The sequence below is a fragment of the Betta splendens genome, chromosome 5, assembly GCF_900634795.4.
Source record: "Betta splendens chromosome 5, fBetSpl5.4, whole genome shotgun sequence".
NCBI classification, from domain to species: Eukaryota; Metazoa; Chordata; class Actinopteri; order Anabantiformes; family Osphronemidae; genus Betta; species Betta splendens.
The window spans coordinates 8958849-8979099 of NC_040885.2; the positions used below are offsets into that span (position 1 = coordinate 8958849).

At 43.5% G+C, this 20251-nt stretch overlaps 1 protein-coding gene across 11 annotated transcripts in view; it reads right to left on the bottom strand.

Moving 5' to 3' along the window:
- The window catches only part of foxp4 (forkhead box P4), a 159900-nt gene that overhangs the window by 130676 nt on the left and 8973 nt on the right, over nucleotides 1-20251 (bottom strand). For 2 of the 11 annotated variants that reach the window (XM_055508951.1, XM_055508950.1), the window contains exon 1: nucleotides 11401-11419. The exons of the other annotated variants lie outside the window; for them this stretch is intronic. The gene's annotated coding sequence lies outside the window, so the exon portion shown is untranslated. Of the gene's footprint in view, nucleotides 1-11400; nucleotides 11420-20251 lie in introns of those variants that run through there. 11 annotated transcript variants of the gene reach the window in all.

Consider the following 20251-nt stretch of genomic DNA (forward strand, 5'->3'; position numbering starts at 1 on the left):
AAACAGCAAAGCCCCCTCTGGTTGTGTGCAGCATTTTGCTGTACAACTCTCTTCAACGTGCATTTGGTTTGTGTTCCTACTGTGTGGTTATATCATCTATATATATAATAACTCTGGTACAGTATATGCAGACACACCTTAGCACATCAGGAGGAAAAAGCCCATATGGGCCTGTGTTTTAGAACCGGACGCTGCCGTGTTTGCGCACACGTCTGGATGGCAAGATAGATAGAAGAGATAGGCTCGCTAAAGAGGAAGAGAGAGGCTGAGAGTGATAGAGAGAGAAGGAGGAGGAGGTGAGAGGTTGGGCGGCCCTGCTCGCAGAAGGGTGTTTGATGTAATCCAGGAAGTTAGTTCAGTAACTCCATCCCTCCGTCCCTCCGTCTTAGTGAAGGACAGGGAGAAGGAGGGATGAAGGAGGCCCTTGTCTGGAGAGCCAGGGGTTTTCCACATCTGTCCTCCGCATTGTAGCCAGCCTCTCTAAACAGCCCAGGAGTCTGTTATGACTGGGGGAGGCACGCACATACACACACACACACACACACACACACACACACACACACACACACACACACGCACATACGCACATTATAGGAGCAGCTATGTCTGAGTGAGCCTTGTGGAACGCTTTAACACTGATTGCAGTTAAGCATTAAATCATCCATACTAAAGTTACCAGTGAGAGAAAACATGTCAGCACACAATTCATAGCAAGGCGATGTCCGTAGTACACGTGTGCACGCATGTGTTTATGAATCGCCAGTCACGCAACACTGCCCTGCCTGCTGAAGGGATCCTTGTCTCTCTTTTTCCCCCCGTTCCCTGTTTTTTTTTCCTCTGGAATGCTTTTTAACACGCACTCGCTTTTTCTTTCTTCTGGATATTTAACCCCACACACCAAAAACACACCACTTACCCACTCCCACAGCCCTCAGCTGCGATCTGGCAACCCGTTCATACTTTCGGTGCGAAGGTGCCAAATAAACAGAGATGTGCGCATTCAACAGCGCGGCCTCCGGTTAAGCTCAGGCCTCCGCTGGCTGGGCTGTGCAGTCTAGAGGCCTGAGCAGAGGAGGAGGAGGAGGAGGAAGCATTGTCGTTCACTCACACGTGCCTCTTGTGGTTACACAGGAAAATTATTAGAAATGCTGTGTACTAGCTGTTGAGTTCAGATAAAGATAAATACTCCCAGACTGTCAAAACCTCTTGAATGACAATGATGATGTTGCTGAGAATTGCACAATATAGTCATTCACAACACTGCATGATTTATTAAAATACTAAATCAAACCCTGTCAGTTTCAGCGCAAAGCTGCCTGTTAAAAGGTCACAGGTAAGTCTACACCAGTCATCCACAATGTTCAATCAACCCACCAACGCTGCGGTCGACATGGGTCAGCTCTGCAGCTGTGCTGTCCCATACGCAGCGAGCTGCAGTTCACTTCATTCTGTCACCTGTCCATCACAGAGCATTGGGTTCAGCACAAGGCAACAGGCCGACAGAAGGATATAATGTCGTGGTTGGTCATAACCAACGGTGATTACATGGTCATGCACTGCACCTCTTACAAAGCAGCGCTCTTTATTCCCTACCTAGAATTTCCTCTGTGTCAGTTTCTTAGCAAAGCAGTCACTCAACATTATTTCTTTCATTCTCTCCATTTCAACCATTTATGCTCATTTTAGCAGGCTGGCATGTCATTGTAGTGGGCGTTTGACAGTCAAACACATTTCAATGTAATTGCCACCTCATAACGTCATAATTACCATAGATGCTACAGCACTCACTTCTGAGAGGCTTGACAATAATGGGAAAGCTGTAATGATAGGTATGTATCATGGTGCAAATGTACACACACACACACACACACACACACACGCACACACACAGGCCTAAACAGCATTATTCCCACATGTCTACTCTGGCCTTGGTCCTGTTTTTTTGCCATTTTACTTTATGTAGATATCTCCCATTTAATTCAATTAAAACTTTTAAACAACCTAATTGGAAACAACTGCTTGGAAAAATTAAATTACATAAACAAAACTATTCTGACAGATTACGTCCAATATTAGGCATCTGGGCCTTATTAGGCTCCAGTAATAACAGCGGCGGCACATGGGAAGGACAGGGGAGCAGGCCATTTTCTGCTGTATTAGCTTTGACTGGCCACACAACCAGAAGGTGGGCTGTGTGTGTGTGTGTGTGTGTGTGTGTGTGTGTGTGTGTGTGTGTGTGTGTGTGTGTGTGTGTGTGTGTAGCTGTGCACCTCAGAACAGAGCAGTGTTTATTTATTCTCTATTAGAGCAGGAGCAGACACTGAACCCAAACAGGCCTGAGTAGTGCCCCCCCCCCCGTTGATTCCTTCTTTCCTCCCTCTGGCCCGATTAAGAACATGTGGAAATGGGGAACACTAAAGGTGAAAGAGAGGGGAGGGGAACATGTAACACACATATTTGAAGACATGTCAGCAACTATGTACAGTACATGACTTCTTTGAGATTCCAAAGTGGGACCTCATAAACCTAAGGAATAAAATCTGTGTCTCTTCTCTTTTATGGCTGTCTTGGAATCTGTAATACACTTACGAAGTGCACAGCCCGTATATCAGCGTATCGTCAGTTTTGTTTGTTACACTTCCATTCCAGATGTTCCCGTATGCCGACTTTCATGGGGTGATGGGTGGGCTCAGAGGGTCACGCTGACAGGTAGTGGCTTGTTCTAACCTGGAGGCTGTGGCTACGGTCCAGTGCCAGGCTGCTCCTTTACAAGCCGCTGTTGCAGTTGCTGTCAAGGTCATCTCTGTCTCTCTCTCTCTCTCTCTCTCTCTTAAACCCTCCATCTGAAACTTTCGCTCTGATCTCCACCTGACCCTCAAACTGCCGCTCACCGTCTTTCTTTCGCCCTCCCTTAGTCTCCTGCTGCGGTTTCAGCCCATGTCATCACATCAGAGTCGACAGCTCTAATCACTGCGCCAAGCAGACGGGCTGTAAAACATGGCAGGGGCTGACAGCAGGGCTCAACACACACCTTTCATCTTCCTCTACCAACACGCGGACTCTCACATATACATACTGTACATATACCAATGCACATGGGCAGCCACGTACACACAGTCATTTGCACAGACACGTGCACAGTCAGCTACACACGGTGCACAAATTCAGGTAGACCTCATCTGAGCGGCCCCTTTGGGGTGTGTTGTAGTCACGGAGTCCCCTCTATGTTCCTCCGTAACCCCAAACGCGGCACTGCTCGTAGGCGGGGGAGGCGGAAAAAGGAGGATCTGTCAATCAATGTCTGATCCATCTAATCCCTAGGTAAGACAGGAGCTTTACTACGGAAGACTGTCGCAGGCCAGACTGAGTCAAACACATGAACATCTGACCCTCAACAGCGACTCACATCACATCACAATGTGAATTAATTCCATACGTAACTGGTGAAGACAGGTGCAGATGCCCAGTGATTGGGGGTTTCTATCAGAGAAAAAAACCTCAGGGAAGGTAAATCTCAAATACGATACAATGGTAACCAGTCGAAATGACTGAAACGGTACACAAACAAAAACTCATATTAACATGCATCCAAATTAAAATCAGACTTTCATGTTCTGTGTCAATTTTAGGGAGAGAAAGGATATGTTGGTTCATCAGTGTGTGTGTGTGTGTGTGTGTGTGTGTGTGTGTGTGTGTGTGTGTGTGTGTGTGTGTGTGTGTGTTTGCGTCTGCCTGTATGCATGCGCACATAAAAAGCCGCAAGTCCTTTGTAGGGTTGCACAATTGGTTTCTTCGAGGGGTTGGTTTAAACAGCTTCCATTCGTACTTTAAAATAAGTCAAAGCTGAATTTTCAAAAAAGCCTTTTCAATATTTATCTTTAGAGACAAGGTTTTAAAGGAACGCAATCAAAAATGTTTGGGTATTTATGAGTTTTGCCATTCAAAGCAAGCAAATTTCCAAGTTATATAGGTATTCAAATTATTTTTTAAGCTTGGAGGAGGAGAAAGGACCAGTGCCTCTCAAGGTTGGTCTGATTGTAGTTGAAGTGGGTTGGTGTCCTTGCACTGTCCAGTCCTTGTATTCTGTCTAGTGTTTGTAAAGCTGTATGTGCATGCGGATACGTGATGGTTTGTGTTTTTGTGTGCATACATGTGTGTAGGCATGTGTGCTGCGTATGCATATACACATTATTAAAAAAACATTTTATTGACTAGATACAGTGTTCGCAAACACAAAAGAATTCTGAATCCCAAGTCTGGAATTCATTAAGGATGCTTTAGCATTCAACAAAACAAGATCAAATACTGAATACAAGTTGCACAATCAAAAGGTTTAAACAATTTTACTCAACTAAACTCAGCTCAACACATAATAAAATATTCATTCAGACACAAATAACTCCTAATTAAATGAGGCTGCGATTATCTTGTCACCAGGACAAATAAACCGCGCATACCAACATCTTCTCTGCGGCATTATTAAAAAAACAGTTTCACAAATATAAAAGAAAACTGGTGAAAACATCTTAAATTGTTTGCCCTTGAATAATAGTGGAGTGCAGAATAACACTGATACTCCAAAATATAGCCATGAGGAAAGATTGACATCCTTAAACCACCTGAGCACCAGACAGAATTTTACCAGCCTTTAGATGCTGAAAACACATCACAACCGCTATTCAATGAGAGCAAAGCTCAAAGTGTGTCTGGTGCTCGGGAGGAGGAGTGAGGCTACTTCACTGGCAGTGCAAATGACAGCAGCAGCATGTTTTACTCCACCTAGAGCAGCTATTACTCTATTAAACTATATTGTTTAGAAGGGAAACATAATGGCTAGAGTGAGTTTTATACCTCTGCAAAAAGAATTGAGGCTTCCCCAGAGAGCCAGAACCAGAGCATCTCTCCTGTAATATAACGCACATAGGGGAAAGTTTAAGCGATGCACATATCCTTTTCAATGTCGCCCTAAGGATAAGAGGGAGTGAGCGGGTGCAGCAGTGTGTGTGTGTGTGTTCATGCTTGTATGCATGTTAGCGTGTGTGCGTGTCAGGAAACAGGATGGCTTCAGAAGATTTATCATTGCTTGATCAGGTTGCGAGTGAGTTACTGCTGTTAGCCCCCCTCGCCCCCCCTTCCACTGCCCAGGGGCCGGGGTGGTATATCAGCCTCTATATGACACATGCACACACACACTTATACATGCATGTACACACACACACATAGCCGCGTTTCTCTGACAGGCTGTGTGTGTGTCTCCCCCATCATCTGGCCATTAGACAGTAATGGCTGGGTGAGGAGAGTAGGGTTTCCCTGTGGGCTCAATACAACAGCATTTATTACACACAACAGAAGCACCATCCTGGCCCTGCCACTCACCAGAGAGACCAAAGGAGGAGGAGGAGGAGGAGGAGGAGGATGAGGAGGAGGAGGAGGGTGCAGCAAACACAGACAGTGATAAATGCGGAAGGAACATTGTAGATTGCCAGGCGCTCATGGGAACCTTGGGTGCTCGCTTGTTTGGACTTTCGTCAAGTAAGTAAAGCAAAGTTATTATGATTACTGTTAACAATTAATTAACTAAGCAGTTACTGAATATGTATACTGTTATGAACTGAGTCAATATTTATATCGCTTCAAGTTTTAGACACATTTTTTATGAGTGTAGAGTATGAGTAGAAACTAATCCAAGGTTCAGTTTAGATGATGCTGCGTAGCTGACTGTACAGTATGTGTGCTGACCTTTTTATGCTAAAATGACATTTGCTTTTCTTTCCCCCCACAAAGACGAGGAGACTGATCATTTCTGTATTAAGTAAAACTGGAACTGGATAAGCTGGTTCAACTTAGACTAGATACTGGAGGAAGGTCAAACTGCCCAGCATCATGGGAAATAAAGGAACACTCTACCTGGTTTAATAGCTCAGAAAGGTCATGTGGTCTACCAATAGAAAAAGACAGTGAAGGCTCATTCACTACTAGAGCAATACAAATAGTTACTATAAAAAATGAAGGGCATCAACTAAAAATAGTAAACACTAGTAATAGTGATGACAGATAAAAAGCTCCTCCCTTTGCTGGTGATACCTTTGAGGTTCCCCTCAGTGAAGCCTCATCTGTAACCCCCACTACAGGATTACGAGGCATGAAAACGAAGGGTTTCACATGCGGGACACAGGATGTACATCATGTTAGTGTCGCACAAACGTGCGAATGGGCTGTAATTCCCCAGTTTAAGACCCTTATTTCCATTTTGTCATGTCTGAGCGCTTGTCATGCTTTTGAACAAACATTGACATAATTAAAATGCAAATGCAGCTTGGTGGTGGAGGAGACAGAGAGAAATCTCTAAGCTGATATGCACACAGATACAGACACACGGAAGGAGAATCGCACACACAACCCCTTACAGAAAACACACAATCAGAAACGTTGCATGTCGATATAGCAAACGATGATAAAGGTTTAGAACTAACTCGCCGTTGAGCAGAACACTGTTGAGGACCGTGGAAGTGGGTTTTTGTTCTGATGCTTTGAACGCACTGTTGTGCATGTCATGTCTGTACAGTATATGTGTCTACCTACAGACACACAAACACACTGTGTTCCTTGGGCTTCAGGCTCCCCAGCCTCTGGCCTTTATTAAGAGCAATTGTTTGATGAGAAAAGGAGCCGGCCTTCACTCCAGGGCCAGGCAGAAGCCTGGGGAGTGGGTAAGTGGGTTAACCCAGAGGCCCAGACAAAGCCTGAGGAATGGATAAGTGGGTCACCCGCCCTCAACTGAACACTCAAAGGATCCACTCTGACTCCTCTCCCTTTTATTATTAGAGCTGGTCTAATGTGTGAAGGGACCTCAGGAAGGAACACAGCACTCAGCTCCGCATGAACGACTGAGCCTGCGTGTATTGGTATGTGTGTGTGTGTGTGTGTGTGTGTGTGTGTGTGTGTGTGTGTGTGTGTGTGTGTGTGTGTGTGTGTGTGTGTGTGTGTGTGTGTGTGTGTGTGTGTGTGTGTGTGTGTGTGTGTTTCACAGAAAATGCAGAAAGTGTTCCGTGAGGACCCTGAGAATTTTGCAGCAGCAGGTTCAGGGCTGCTGCTTGGGAACGCAGAGTTGCTTCAGAATGAACAATACTGGAGAAAGTGATCAGAAGAAGGATGCTCACACTAACCACCATGTGGTCGACATACAAAGCGATGTGAAGATATGACTACATTTAGTCACAAACAGCCAGTTTGAAGATGTTGTAATGTGTGTAACCTGTATTAATAACCATTGGTCGGACAGACGATGCATCACAGTCAGTGTTCCTTAGCTCAAGATGAATCAATTCAGTCAAATGCACTTCTCCATCTACTAATAAACTTAAGAGCATCAATTATATAGAGGGTCATACTGTGTCTTAATATGTGTAAATTTGACTACCCTCCTCGATTCACATTTTTGTATTCTTTTCTATAATTTTTTTTCTACTTTTCTCAATCATTACATTCTCTTTATGGGTTGTCCACATCACGCTCACCAAATGGCTCTCTGAATGGCAGAGCAGTTTCAGAATGATTCATTGCACCTGCTAATGAGAAACTGCAAGTTCATGAGATTTAATTATTACCACTGTACACACAAAAATTAACTAAATAAGTTTGCTCATGTTGGAAATTGACACTTTAGGGTCAGAAATAAGCAAACTGAATTACAATTATTATGGTCATGTAGTCGAAAAATATTAGTGGTTTATGATTAACATATTTACCGCCGGGGACAGCTGTTCTGTAACCAAAATAAAAAGTGCAGGTTCAGGCTGCACAAAGTTAGAAAGTAAAAACAGAAAAGCGGTGCATGATTAATATGCATTGCAGTCAAAGGGTGTAGTAGACTGATAATGATAAGAATCTAAGGTAAAACTCCAACACAGAGAGACTTCACTCATATTGAAGGTCTAGAAAATAACTAACAATAACACACTCAAAAGCATTACGCAATAGGGCAAAGACATCAGTAATGTCTTCTATGTAAGCGCACTGTACCTTTTAATTATATTGATTTCAGCATCATTTTAGGTCCATACTAATTTTGATGATGCTACCTCTTAAATATTACAGTAACAATACCTTCTTTTATTCTACTGTAATGTGCCTCCTTGATTTCTTGTGTTTAGCATGAAAAGTATTATTACAGTATAAAAGTACGTATTACAGTATATTAGAATTGTTTTGAGGGTTTAGACAAAAACAAATGAATTAAGGTTTTAGTAGTGAATCTAGAGCATTTAATATTATATAATTTGCGCTCAAAAACTAATCTAAGAAGCAGACACACATTAAGTAACAAGAGCTTCATTCACTAAATCCACTTTGTCTGTAGTCACAGAGACCTCATTGCATAACTTCAATAATGATATTGAGCCATAAAGCATCAAAACCAGATTGTTAAATACTGAAAGATTATATTCTAAAAATGTGATACCTGCAATAAAACACAGATGTCCAAGTGTCAATTAATATTATCTCAAAAACACCTGACATCTATACTAGTGTTGTACTATATAACACACCTGGGGAAGTGCAGCTCTAGACGTTACCACCACATGGTTCAAAACACTGCACAGCACACGCACACACACACACAAAGACACACACACACACACAGACACACACACACACCCTCACACACACACACACACACACAGAAGCACATACACAGAAGCACATACTTCAATGAGAAGATCAGCAGGAGGATCAAGTGTAAAGTCTCTAGTGTCATGGAAAGGCCTTTGATGAAGAGGAACACACAGGGGAAAAAAGAGCCGAGAAAAAAAGCGAAGAGAGCAGAGCGACCAGGAAGAAACAAGAGGAGGAGAGAGAGTAGCAGGAGGTGAGAGAAGGAGCGAGACAGAGAGGAGGCCAGAGGAGACGAGCGTGCGGAGCGAGCGACTCGCTCGGCGCGCTCTCTCTCTCTCTCGCTCTGCCTCCTCTCCTCTCACACCACACACACACACCACACCACCACACACACACACACACACACACACACACACACACACACACACACACACTCACACACACTCACACACACACAGTAATTTAGTAATTATGTTCCCACAGAGTAAATAAGATTTACTTTTATTCATCTGGTAACATCCACTTTCCTGTCATTTGTTGTATCATTTGCCGTTGAAAGATTAATGAATGATTTTTTTTCCTCTGATTTTAAATGACATTCAACACACGCACACACACACAGTGTGAGTGAGTTCCCACATAAACAAACACAGTGGGCCTTTGTATTCTGCTGCACATCACCATAACACAGATCAACAGTCCCTGAGGTAACGGCCAAAATAAAGATCTCATTACTTTACTCTCTCCTCCTCCTCCTCTTTCTCTCTCTCTCTCTCTCTCTCTCTCTCTCTCTCTCTCTCTCCATGCCTTGTCAGCTGCCAGACCCTGACGTCTCCTTTCATGTTGGTCAGGCCTCTGAGAGGAGCTGAGAGATGCTGAGAGGCGCAGAGAGCCTCCCAGGGCTTTGAGCTGCGTTTGATTCCTGCTAGATAATAGCTGGTTCACTGTCAGCCCCAGGATGATCAGTTAAATCCTTAATCACTGCCTGTCCACTTGCATGACAGTTATTTTAGGGCTCTTTTCTGGACCTTCTCCTTTTCCAGCCCTCCACCTCTCTCCCTCCCTCTGTGAAAAGTAATCCCACAAGAGAAGCAACAGAAAGCGGCATGCTGTGGATGGGTTTAGGGATGAAGAGACAAGCAAACAAATGGGGATGGAACAAGCTTTCTGCACATATAGTACAGTACAGGTACTGTAGCTACAAAAACAACTTCCTTATTTAGTGATTTTGTCTTATTCTTTATTATTGAAGCCAGAATAAGAAGAACAGAAATAGATAAAGGAGAGTAAAGACAAATGCAAAAGACCAACCTTAGAAGAACCTGTCTGACCTGTCAGCATACAGACAAAAAGAAGGAGAAGAATCAAAAAGAATCACTCCTCTCCTCCGCTCTCATGTACCTGACTGTTTTAAAAGGACATTCAAAGCCAGGCAGAGAGACAGTTAAGGCTTTGTCTGTCAGCCTGTCCTGTAACAGTGTCACGAGCGGAGCGGTACGCTGAGATGACTGCTCCATGTTCATGTCCAATCCAGGCCCTTGATCAAGGTTGCTCCACAGCCAGGTGCTGCCACTGCTGACAGCCTCACCTCCACCCCCACCCTCTTCACCTTGTCTGGAAGACGGAGGGCATTACACCTTGACAAAGGCAGAAGTTTGGGGATCGGGGTTTGAATGTTGGGGGATACTTGAAGTACACTGACTACAGAGGCATCATGGAAAGTTTTGGACAGCCTGGACACTGATGTTAAGGGTTCGATAAGTTATCTGATCTTTGAAGTTTCTTTAATCTATCTGGGTGCAACTTCCCTTCGAAAATTCACATCTGTAGGTGTGAAATCAGTCCATGTGAATTTCACTCAATCAGTTTTTTCATTCACCTCAAGTTGTTTCAACTCTAAAGAGATGTTAGTAAACAAGACTAATTTACATTTTTTACTGGATTGGTTGGTCCCAACTGATTTTGAACTCACCCATTGCCAAGAAAAATCATTGGACATATTCAGTTTTTCCTCTAATCTGTCTGCTATAGTCTCTATTTCACATGTGCACCACAGCGTGTACAGAATGACAGTATTGTGGGTACACTGTACAAGGCAGACCATACCCCACTGCCTCATTTCCACAAGCCGAAACCTTTGACCTCTTAATTCTGGCGGCACTTTGCTGCACGACACAAGGAATCTTTCAGCCAATAGAATCAGAGCACAGCTGGAGGTCAGAGGGTCACAGACGCACTGTGTATGGAATTCTACAGCGCCATAGAGGTCAGAGATCACTCTCAATCACAGTCAACACAGAGTGAAGCATCAGGAGGCTCCTACAGTCCCAACAACAATCACAGAGAGAAAGATAGAACGGAGAACAAATGACAAATGGGGACGGGACCAGTCCAACCCATTCCTGCCAGTTGTTCAAATCTCTCTGCCCAAACGGCAGAGAAACTGGTTCTGGTGTTAAGTCTTGAAGGAGTTGGCAGAATACTCAATATCAGTAGTAGATAGAAGTAAATAGAGGTAGAGATAATTAAAGGTGACTGTGAGATGACAACCCTGCATCTGTACACTGGGATCTGCACTATTAATGAGATCACTGAAGTACAGTGGTCAAGCAACTACTCACAAGTAATATTTTCCTCTGAGAATGTTAGAAGATCATTGCTTCCCTGGACTTTAGCATCAATACAACCTGAGGAAATCCAATTATATAAGTAAAAATGGTCTCAGCAGGTGTGTTTGCTCAACACAGACACTAATCTACACACGAGTGTAGAACAAAGGCTCACCTTTAATTAGTATGTACAGCATGTCTCTGTGGACGGCTTTCATTATTGGAATCCTAAAAAACACAAGGGCACCGTGACGTTTTACAGCACAAGTCACTAAAACAACAACAGTACTGATGCAAAGTCTGTGATACCTGTGGACAGAAAAGGTTGAGGTGTGAGGTCACCTTAGAAGGATATAGACATCCTAGTGGATATGACAAGAAGAATTGTGGATATGACAAAAACAACAAAGAACAAAAAAGACAAAATCTACAGATTTTAAAAATCAGCATTGTGTATTAGATATAATTTTATACATAAAGTATGTGTATAACAATTATAAATAAGTCTTCCTATTGTATATAGACTTTAACACTGCACATTTATACTAGATTATACTAGATTTACATTTGTATTATGTTATTGACTAACATAAGTTATATGTTTTTAGGCCTTCACCACGCTTTTACATACTGTTTTAAGTTCTAATGAGGAGAGTTTCCCTCTGACCTTCTGTGGGGTCCTACATTTCAAATTGAGAATTGTCTGTCTGAAATAGTTTGGAATGTGTGTTGGTGTATGGTTCTGCGTGCGTATGCCGTACACATGTGTGTTTCATCTGTGAAGAGTCCCAGAGGTGCCCTAGCTGCCTAAGCCACTTCTGCAGATATGTTTAAAGATCATCAAGAGACTTTCTTCCACAGTCTGTGAGAGTGTGGGTGTGGGTGGGTGTGTGCATGTGTGTGCGTGCATGCGTGCGTGCATGTGTGTGTTGCCTCTGTGGGAGCATCCTGGCTGCGTCTGCTGCTTAACGCTCACTTTCATCACACACACGCTCAGAAGTGACAGTCCCTGTCTCTACAAAGGGATTTAGAATATCACCAAGAGACCTGCCATCTCTTTCCCACTATCCCTCGTGCGCGCGCGCGCACGCACACACACGCACACACACACACACACACACACACACACACACACACACACACACACACACACACACACAAACATGCAGAATTCCCGTACAAAGTTGGCTACAAAGGCATTCATGGTGTCACCAAGAGACGTAACTTAGTTCCACATAATTTCCCATTATTCCTCATAATGAAACTTAAAACAAGATAGTGGCTGTTAAATTACTCTTCACTTCCACCTCCTCCTTTTTTTCTCCTCACCTCTCCTCATCATTATTTCCTGTCATCCCTGGCAAATCTCCCCTACATCCCACTCCCTATTGACACATATCCCCAGAATGCACAAGAAAACACCAGGCCCACAAAGGGCTAAGCACGTAAGCTAACAACCGATACACAAAAACACAACAACAAAGCAGTTGTTGTCAGGTTGTTAAGTCCCTGCCACTGTTTCCAAGAGTCGGAGAGACGGCAGGCAGACAGAAAGAGGGGAGAACAGGATGAGATGGGCTTTGGAGAATAAAAGCCGGCTAATCCCTGCATTTGGATATGAGAAACGCAGGCCCGCAGGAGAACGCATCAAAGCCAGCGCTAAATTAGCCTACATACAGAGAGTGAGAGCAGTGAAGAAAAGACAGAGTGAGAGAGAGGCCGCTGATTTGAGACAGTGTGAGAGGAGCAGGGAGAGGCAGTCTCCTAGGGCCCAGATTAGCAACACACACTCATTATTCTCCAGCATTGCTGTTGCGCACAAACACACTTGCACACCCACAGCCATGCACACAGATTAGAAACATACACTCATTATTCTGTCTCAGTGGGACACTAAACCCTAAAATCCAGCACGCTTGCTGGGAGTACTTGCACAGTAACCGGCTACTGGAGTAACAGTGGGTCCAGCATTGCCTTTGTAGCTGTGCATCGTTTGCCACGCTAAGCGCTAGCATGGAGGGTGTGTAGCTGCCCAAATTAGGTGTGTGTGTGTGTGTGTGTGTGTGTGTGTGTGTGTGTGTGTGTGTGTGTGTGTGTGTGTGTGTGTGTGTGTGTGTGTGTGTGTGTGTGTGTGTGTGTTAGGGAAGGGCTGAGGAAAGCAGGCAATTAGGACTAGAGGAGTGTGCTGGTTTATTCAGCTCCACAAGTGGAGAGACCATCCAAAGCACATTAAATAAGGAAGTCAGACAGAGGAACAGTGTCGAGCTGGAGGATGCTTCTTTGTCTGCGTGTGGGAGATGGAAGCGGGTGGGAGGGACAGAGAAGCTGAAACTGGGGTTAAGCAGGAATATGAACATTGTCATGGTTTATGGGGATAGTATTGATACATCACTTTAATTAGTAAAGAGACTAGTGGTACTGTAGGAGGCTTCATGGAAGATGCTTACTGAAACTGAGAGCCTGATCATTTATCTGTTCAGGGGAAGGACATGAAAGTGAAGCAAAAGACTGCTTCAAAGGCTGGATCTCTCCTTTAAGCTCTCTCCTGGAACAACTGGTCTGGTAAGACGGACCAGAGGATACAAACAGGGCATCCCACAAAAACAGCTGCTCGATCCAAAATCTGTTCAGAAAAACCTCTGTGATTCAAACAGCAGAAATCATTTTTCTGTGAGCCTGAGAATGCATGTTAAGCTGAGGGTCTATTACCAGTAATGCATGACTGACAGTAATGTTTTCGTCATGATCACTTTCTGGCTCGTTCCTTATGTCTTGGCTTCTTTATGTGCTCTTTTTAATGACGCATGAGAAAGGATCGTACTTAATGAACAGTGTGTGGTGTCATTGTACTGTGGGATGAGCCTGAGTGGGCTCCAACGATATTACCCTGCAAGTGCAGCACCTGGTCTTTTTGTGCATGTTAAAAAAAATATTTGATACCATATTTTTCTTTACTATGTATGTATTAGAAGTGATCAAGCCTATTCATTAGTGGTTTGGTATTTTTAAGATGATTCTCATTGCTTCTTATTTCAGTGTGTTATCTCAAGATTTATAACCTTCAATTTTATTGCTTTTCAGATACGGAGGACTGTAGCTGCATCTTTATCTCTAAAATTTATAACTTTTTCCCTCATTTTGAAATGAATCAATTTACAGAATTGATGCTTGCTAGAAACATCATAATCATGTTGTTTTAACTGACTTTTTGAGTACAAGTTACCAAATAGTCCAGTAAAATGTAACATATACTGTAGTATTAGGTCTTTGAAAAGCCTCGTTTATTTAAGAGAAGAAAATGTTTGGCCCAATAATGACAGCTGGTAAAGAGTAAACTATAAACAAGAGTCTTTCTTATAAATGTGTGAATAATCTTTGAGCTTTTAGCAATCAGTCCCTGCTCGCCTTCTCTTCAGACGGTCATGGTCCATAGTTAAAAGCTGCCATGTTACCTAGCAGGTTGTTCAGCCTTCTTCTCTCAGTCAGACATGTGCAGACACACATACACACACACACAGTAGCAATTATGGCAATCAGCAAGCCGACCCAATTAGTGTTTCCTGCTTGTTAAGCCCTGGGGGTTGGCTGCCCGACCACCTCACTTTGCATAACTTAATCTGCAATGACAGGGTGTGACACCCAGACTTCTGACCCTACCAGCAGCTTGTGTGTGTGTGTTTGAACATGAGTGTTTGACTGTATGTGTGCATGTGTGCGACTCTACTAGTTGTCCAACACGTGTGGTTACAATTTGCATTCACCAAATTGCTCCCAGGCTGAGCCAGGCCTGTGAATTCTGGTTCCAGAGGAGGAGCACTCTGTCTATGTGTGATTCTGGAGCTGCCTGCCTTTTCCTATGGGGTTCTCCTCTGTCTCAGCTGGTTAAAGGCTGATGGACAACTCTGTTAATATGCAGCTTGCGAGTAGAAGCAAAACAAGGTCCTTCCTGCGGTTTGTGATAGACATCAGATGCACATGCAAAGTGTACTAACACTCGTCCACCGTGTGTAGGTAGACAGTGAAAAATCTCAAACTCCTACCGCCACGTTCAAACTCCTCTAAGCAAGTGCCACGATAGTAAAATTTGTTTCATGGTCAAACACTTGTGCTGTTATGAAGTGTATCAGAGGCCCTCCCCTTCTCAGTGAGTGGTTGCCCCGTGACACATGTTGCTAGGTATTAAACCTGACAGAAACCATGGTTACTGAACACAAAAGAACTATTGTGGAGGTGTGTTTGATCTCAGTTTGCGTGTGTGTGTGTATGTGTGTGCACGTATGTGTGTTTGAACTCAGTGTGAACTGCATGGAGTCTGCGGAAGCTTTCTGAGAGGGGAACAAAAGCACAGCGGAGTGTGTGGATGTGGCCATCACCCTGATTGCCAAGAGAGGAAGCAAAACAACAACTTATATCTCCTTCAGTTCTCAGAGTTTCTGTCCTCTCTCGCTTTTTAATTCACTGTTTAGCTTTCTTTCTTTCCTTGACTAATTGTTTTTTGTTGATTTTTTTTTCTTCTGGAGTTCAAAACTGTTAGAAGCGAGGAAAGCATAGCAGGGTGTGTTTTGTGAGTATCTCCCTGGTGCCTATTCCATTAAAGGCAGACTGATAAACAGGCTAGGATAATTAAAGGGGAGTGATAAATAGTGCTGCCTTAATTAAAGGGGAGTGATGAGGACACGTGTCGAAATGTTTTGTTAGCGGGCCGACGGACAGATGAAGGAGGAGAGTAATTGCTTTGGATTAATTATTTGGATACGGGCGGCGAGAGGGTACACACATCTCTTGAGGGCTCTTTCAGGATGGAGGGATGGAGAGGAGGGGGAGACGAAGAAGAGAAGGCTGGTTTCCAGGAAAGATTTGCTGGCATCCATCTCTCTACAAGAACAGCTTTTTGAATTAACATGAACATCCTCCACAAGTAAGAGACAGGGGACCAAATCAGAATTAAAGTCATGTTTACTTTGGTATTTTCATCTTTATTCATCTAGGGAAGGTTGAGCGAGCGAGTCTTCTCCAGCAACACTCTGCTTCACATTTACACAAGCACACACCTTCACACCTGGGAGCTGCCCAGTTCAACAGCATGCTTCAACTGGTGTCCACTGAGCAGCTGTCAGAGGTGAATCGCCTCACCTCAGAAGCAGTTATTGATGGAGAAACCTCATTATTCGTTTGCTTTTCTCTTCAGAGTCTCAGGATTTAAAACCCTGTGGTCGAGTCGCTGTTTCTGTGCTGCGGGTTAAATTTTTAATCAAAACCGCTCACTAGGAAATGTCCTGGAAATGACCTGGCTGTACATGGATATAGAAGAGAAACAGCAAAACAACCTGTTTGTGTCATTCTTTTTTAAAAACATGAAAATTTCTGTTGTATTACATCACTGTGGTGCCATGTGCACAATTATTTTTAACTATGCAAGAAAATAAATTTAGAGTTTAGTGCTTGCATAGAATTGAACACGGTGCCTCTCCTGTTTTCAGTAAGTATAGTATTTTTCAACATTGTTTGATACATCAATAAATTATAAACTTATATTTATACATCAAGGTGATTACAACGAACAAAACGTGATAAATTCCTGAATTATTATATAAATTTAAGCATTTAAGATTCAAAGTTGCACATGCAGACATTAGGTTAGTACTGCATTAGAAACTGAAATAAACTTAAATATCAGTACTGCTCACTGCAATTATGAAATCATTATTAATACATCATACTAAAACTAAATGGCAGTTATTCATGAAAAGCCAAGGGGAATTAACCAATTTCTTGGGCACGGCATGCAACAATTTAAGTTGGAGTGTTCAAATACTTTTCCTGCACGTTAATATGGTTTTATTCTGCTATTTGCCAGGGCCTGTAAGTATGAACTGTTAAAGGTTATTCCCATTTTACCAATCCAGACTTTTTTTCAGCCTACAACAATTTGCCCGTGTGCTCACTCAAAGCTCTAGTCCTCCTATAAGCAAGCGCAGGAGTCAAGCATGTGTGACCTCTTCTCTCTGCACTGTGTGCGCGTGCATCTCATTGAAAGGCCTGAGTTCACCGTTTCCTTTTGAGCAGTGGCAGTGAGGCACTAAAGCCTTTAAATGTACAGCACATACACTCACAGTTCGTCACGTGTGCGCTCAAACACAAAAACATCCACCTCACCTCTCCGCCCCCAGATTCTATGTGTCTTTGTATGTGTGTGTGAGGTTACTGTGTGAGCAGGTAGGACCATCTGGGGTGTAGATCACAGCCAGATGTTCCAGACTCCGCCACCGGCCAGATCACCTTACATAAATACTTCGCCATGTGAGGGAATCATTTAGCCATATTAATTGGCGGTAAACTTGCCCTGGGAGAAAGGCCTGCAGACATACACACACACAAACAAGGTCCTGCATCACAGGTGGGTTCCTTCACTCCCAGGAGCAGCGAGTAGGTAACCATTGGTAACCAGACTCTGATCAAAAGGAAGATTGACATAAATAAAGAGCCTGCAGGAATGCATTGTGCAAACAAAATATGAGCCGGGCCCCAAAACATTCCCTGAAGGGGAGGGCTGAAGAGGAGGTGAGGGGCTGAGGGAAGCGGGCCAGTTGAGTAGTTTGCTGTATTATCCCCTCTCGCACTCAAGTCTCCTGTCTTTTTCATTTGAAAGACAAGTGTCTCAGTATGCAAAGACAAAATAAAAACAAGAGCAGTCTAGGTGAAAGTGGCAAGGAAGGAATGAAAAGGGGGACAGAGAGCATAAGATGTGACAGAGGTTGATCTTTGACAGCAGCAGACTCATCAAATTTATAGCAAAGAATAAAACTCATGTGATGGACCTCAGGGCATAGCGGACTGGGTTTCACGCCTCCAGTGAAGGTCTAATGTTCTGCCCTCTATTGTTGTCTATTTCTTTAGCAGGGGACTGATATTTAATCCCTCCTCACTAAACCTTTGATATGGTAGCCCTCATCCCTTGGGCCTCTAAGGTTTGTGTATACACACACTAAAAATGGCACCCCCACACACACATTTATATATATTCACGCACAACAAAAAACTGTCTGGGGAACTTCTGGTGTCTGTTTGTGTCCATGTAAGGCTTTAAATCCTAGAGGGGGGAAAACAAAGTGGCAAAGTCTGTGTAGACACACACACACAAGCACACACATCACTGTACAAATGACCATAACACTACCATAAGAGGAGTTTACAGCTGCCACTGCACTGACATTTTTAGTTTTTCTTTCCAAGACAGAACCAAAGAGAGTATCACTAAAACGAGCGGATCTAAAGCCAGTGACCTGCACTCAAAAACAAAATCCTACACATGACACATTGCTGTTTACTGTACTTTAAGCACAACTTTGTGCTTGAGCACAACTTTTAAATTTTCTCTCCTGGGTTTGTGTTACAAGATAATGAATATTATATTACATATAGTGTGTGTGTGTGTGTGTGTGTGTGTGTGTGTGTGTGTGTGTGTGTGTGTGTGTGTGTGTGTGTTTCCCAGTTTTCCTGTGTTTGTTTCCATATCCCAAGGCATCCAGGACTACCTGGTGGGGAATGGAAGAGGGGAACAGATAAAAGGAGAACAACAAATAGAGAGATCACAGCATCTCTCTCGACAGTAGGTTGCAACCTTAGCTCTGTGGGGAAAACACACACTAACACTGTCAGAGACACTGCAATCTCAGTAGGGACTGATGGAGACCCATCAAGTGCCTCTCAACACTGATGTGTAACAGTATGTTTGTGTTTGGGGAATTTTTGAGTGCGTGCCCCACAGCAAGATATGCCATCAAGGTATGGGTGACACACCCCTTAGGTGGGGTGAGGGAGACAGGGGGAGACAGCAAATCCTGCTAGCAAGGCTCTGAGGGGAGCAGCAGGGTGCTGCTGTTCCCACCGAAATCAAGCCCCGAGAGCTCGCAGATGCAAGAAGGAATGACATTGAACAATAAAAAATAAGATGTAAGCAAACAGGAGGTGAAACTTGGAACTGCCTCCCTACCTCACCTCCTTTCTCTCAATACTTTCCTTAGTAAAGGCCGCTCAAGAAAAACAACTCTGAAACAAAAAGCAAATGGCAGGAAAGGGCTGAATGAAGGGAAAGAAAAACAAGACAAGGTAAATCGAATTAAAGGGGCCAGATACGGCAGCAACGTTAGTTAACACTGAGACAATAAACATCCCTTCCATGCAGCCACGGTACATCTGTGCATGTTTTATGTGTGCTTTCATGTAAGTGATAGGGACCAGAGGAAGGTAACTGGGAAAGATGAGCCAATGTTGGTTTGTACATGGGTGTTTCTCAGGGCCCCGACACGGGCATTCCTGTCTCTGTCTCTCTTTCACATACACACCCACACTTTGACATTTCATAACCAGTGAAGGTCAGATCCCAGCACACACCCTGTGGCTGACTTAAGTCCCGGCTGCTGGGCATTAGCCCCAAACAGACACCCAAGTATCAATAGAGTGCACAAACTCCCTGCAGCAACACACACTCAATGACTTTTTCCATAAGCATTAACAGCGAGCTGTAAGAGTGAGAAATCTCTGAGATGGCCTCTGCCAACATGCCGGCTCTGACATGCAGCACGGAGAATCGGCGAAGAAGGTCTGAAGTTTTAATTGATGTTACACGGTGTAGGGTGGAATTACAGAGCTTAAGTGAGAAAAGGAGTTAATGCTGTCTTCACATATTAATTAACATTTCTTTGAAACATGACATTTCCCGTGCATGCCGCTATGCTTGCACAATGCTATATGCCATTTCTATCTCTCCCCCTTACACTCGCTCTTCCCTTGAATGTTGAATGCATTCATGGCAGATCTACTGTAAGTCAATAACACCTGCTTACTATGTCTGTGTATGAATGTACTGTACATGTGGTTGTGTGCATCATATATAGGGACTCCAGTGTAATCTAAACACACTGGCATTTTTTATACAGCCTGACACTAAAACAAACCACTGCCTTAGCCACTATCTATCTATGTAGAATAGTGAGACATTTAAAAAGGTGCTTTTGAACTACACG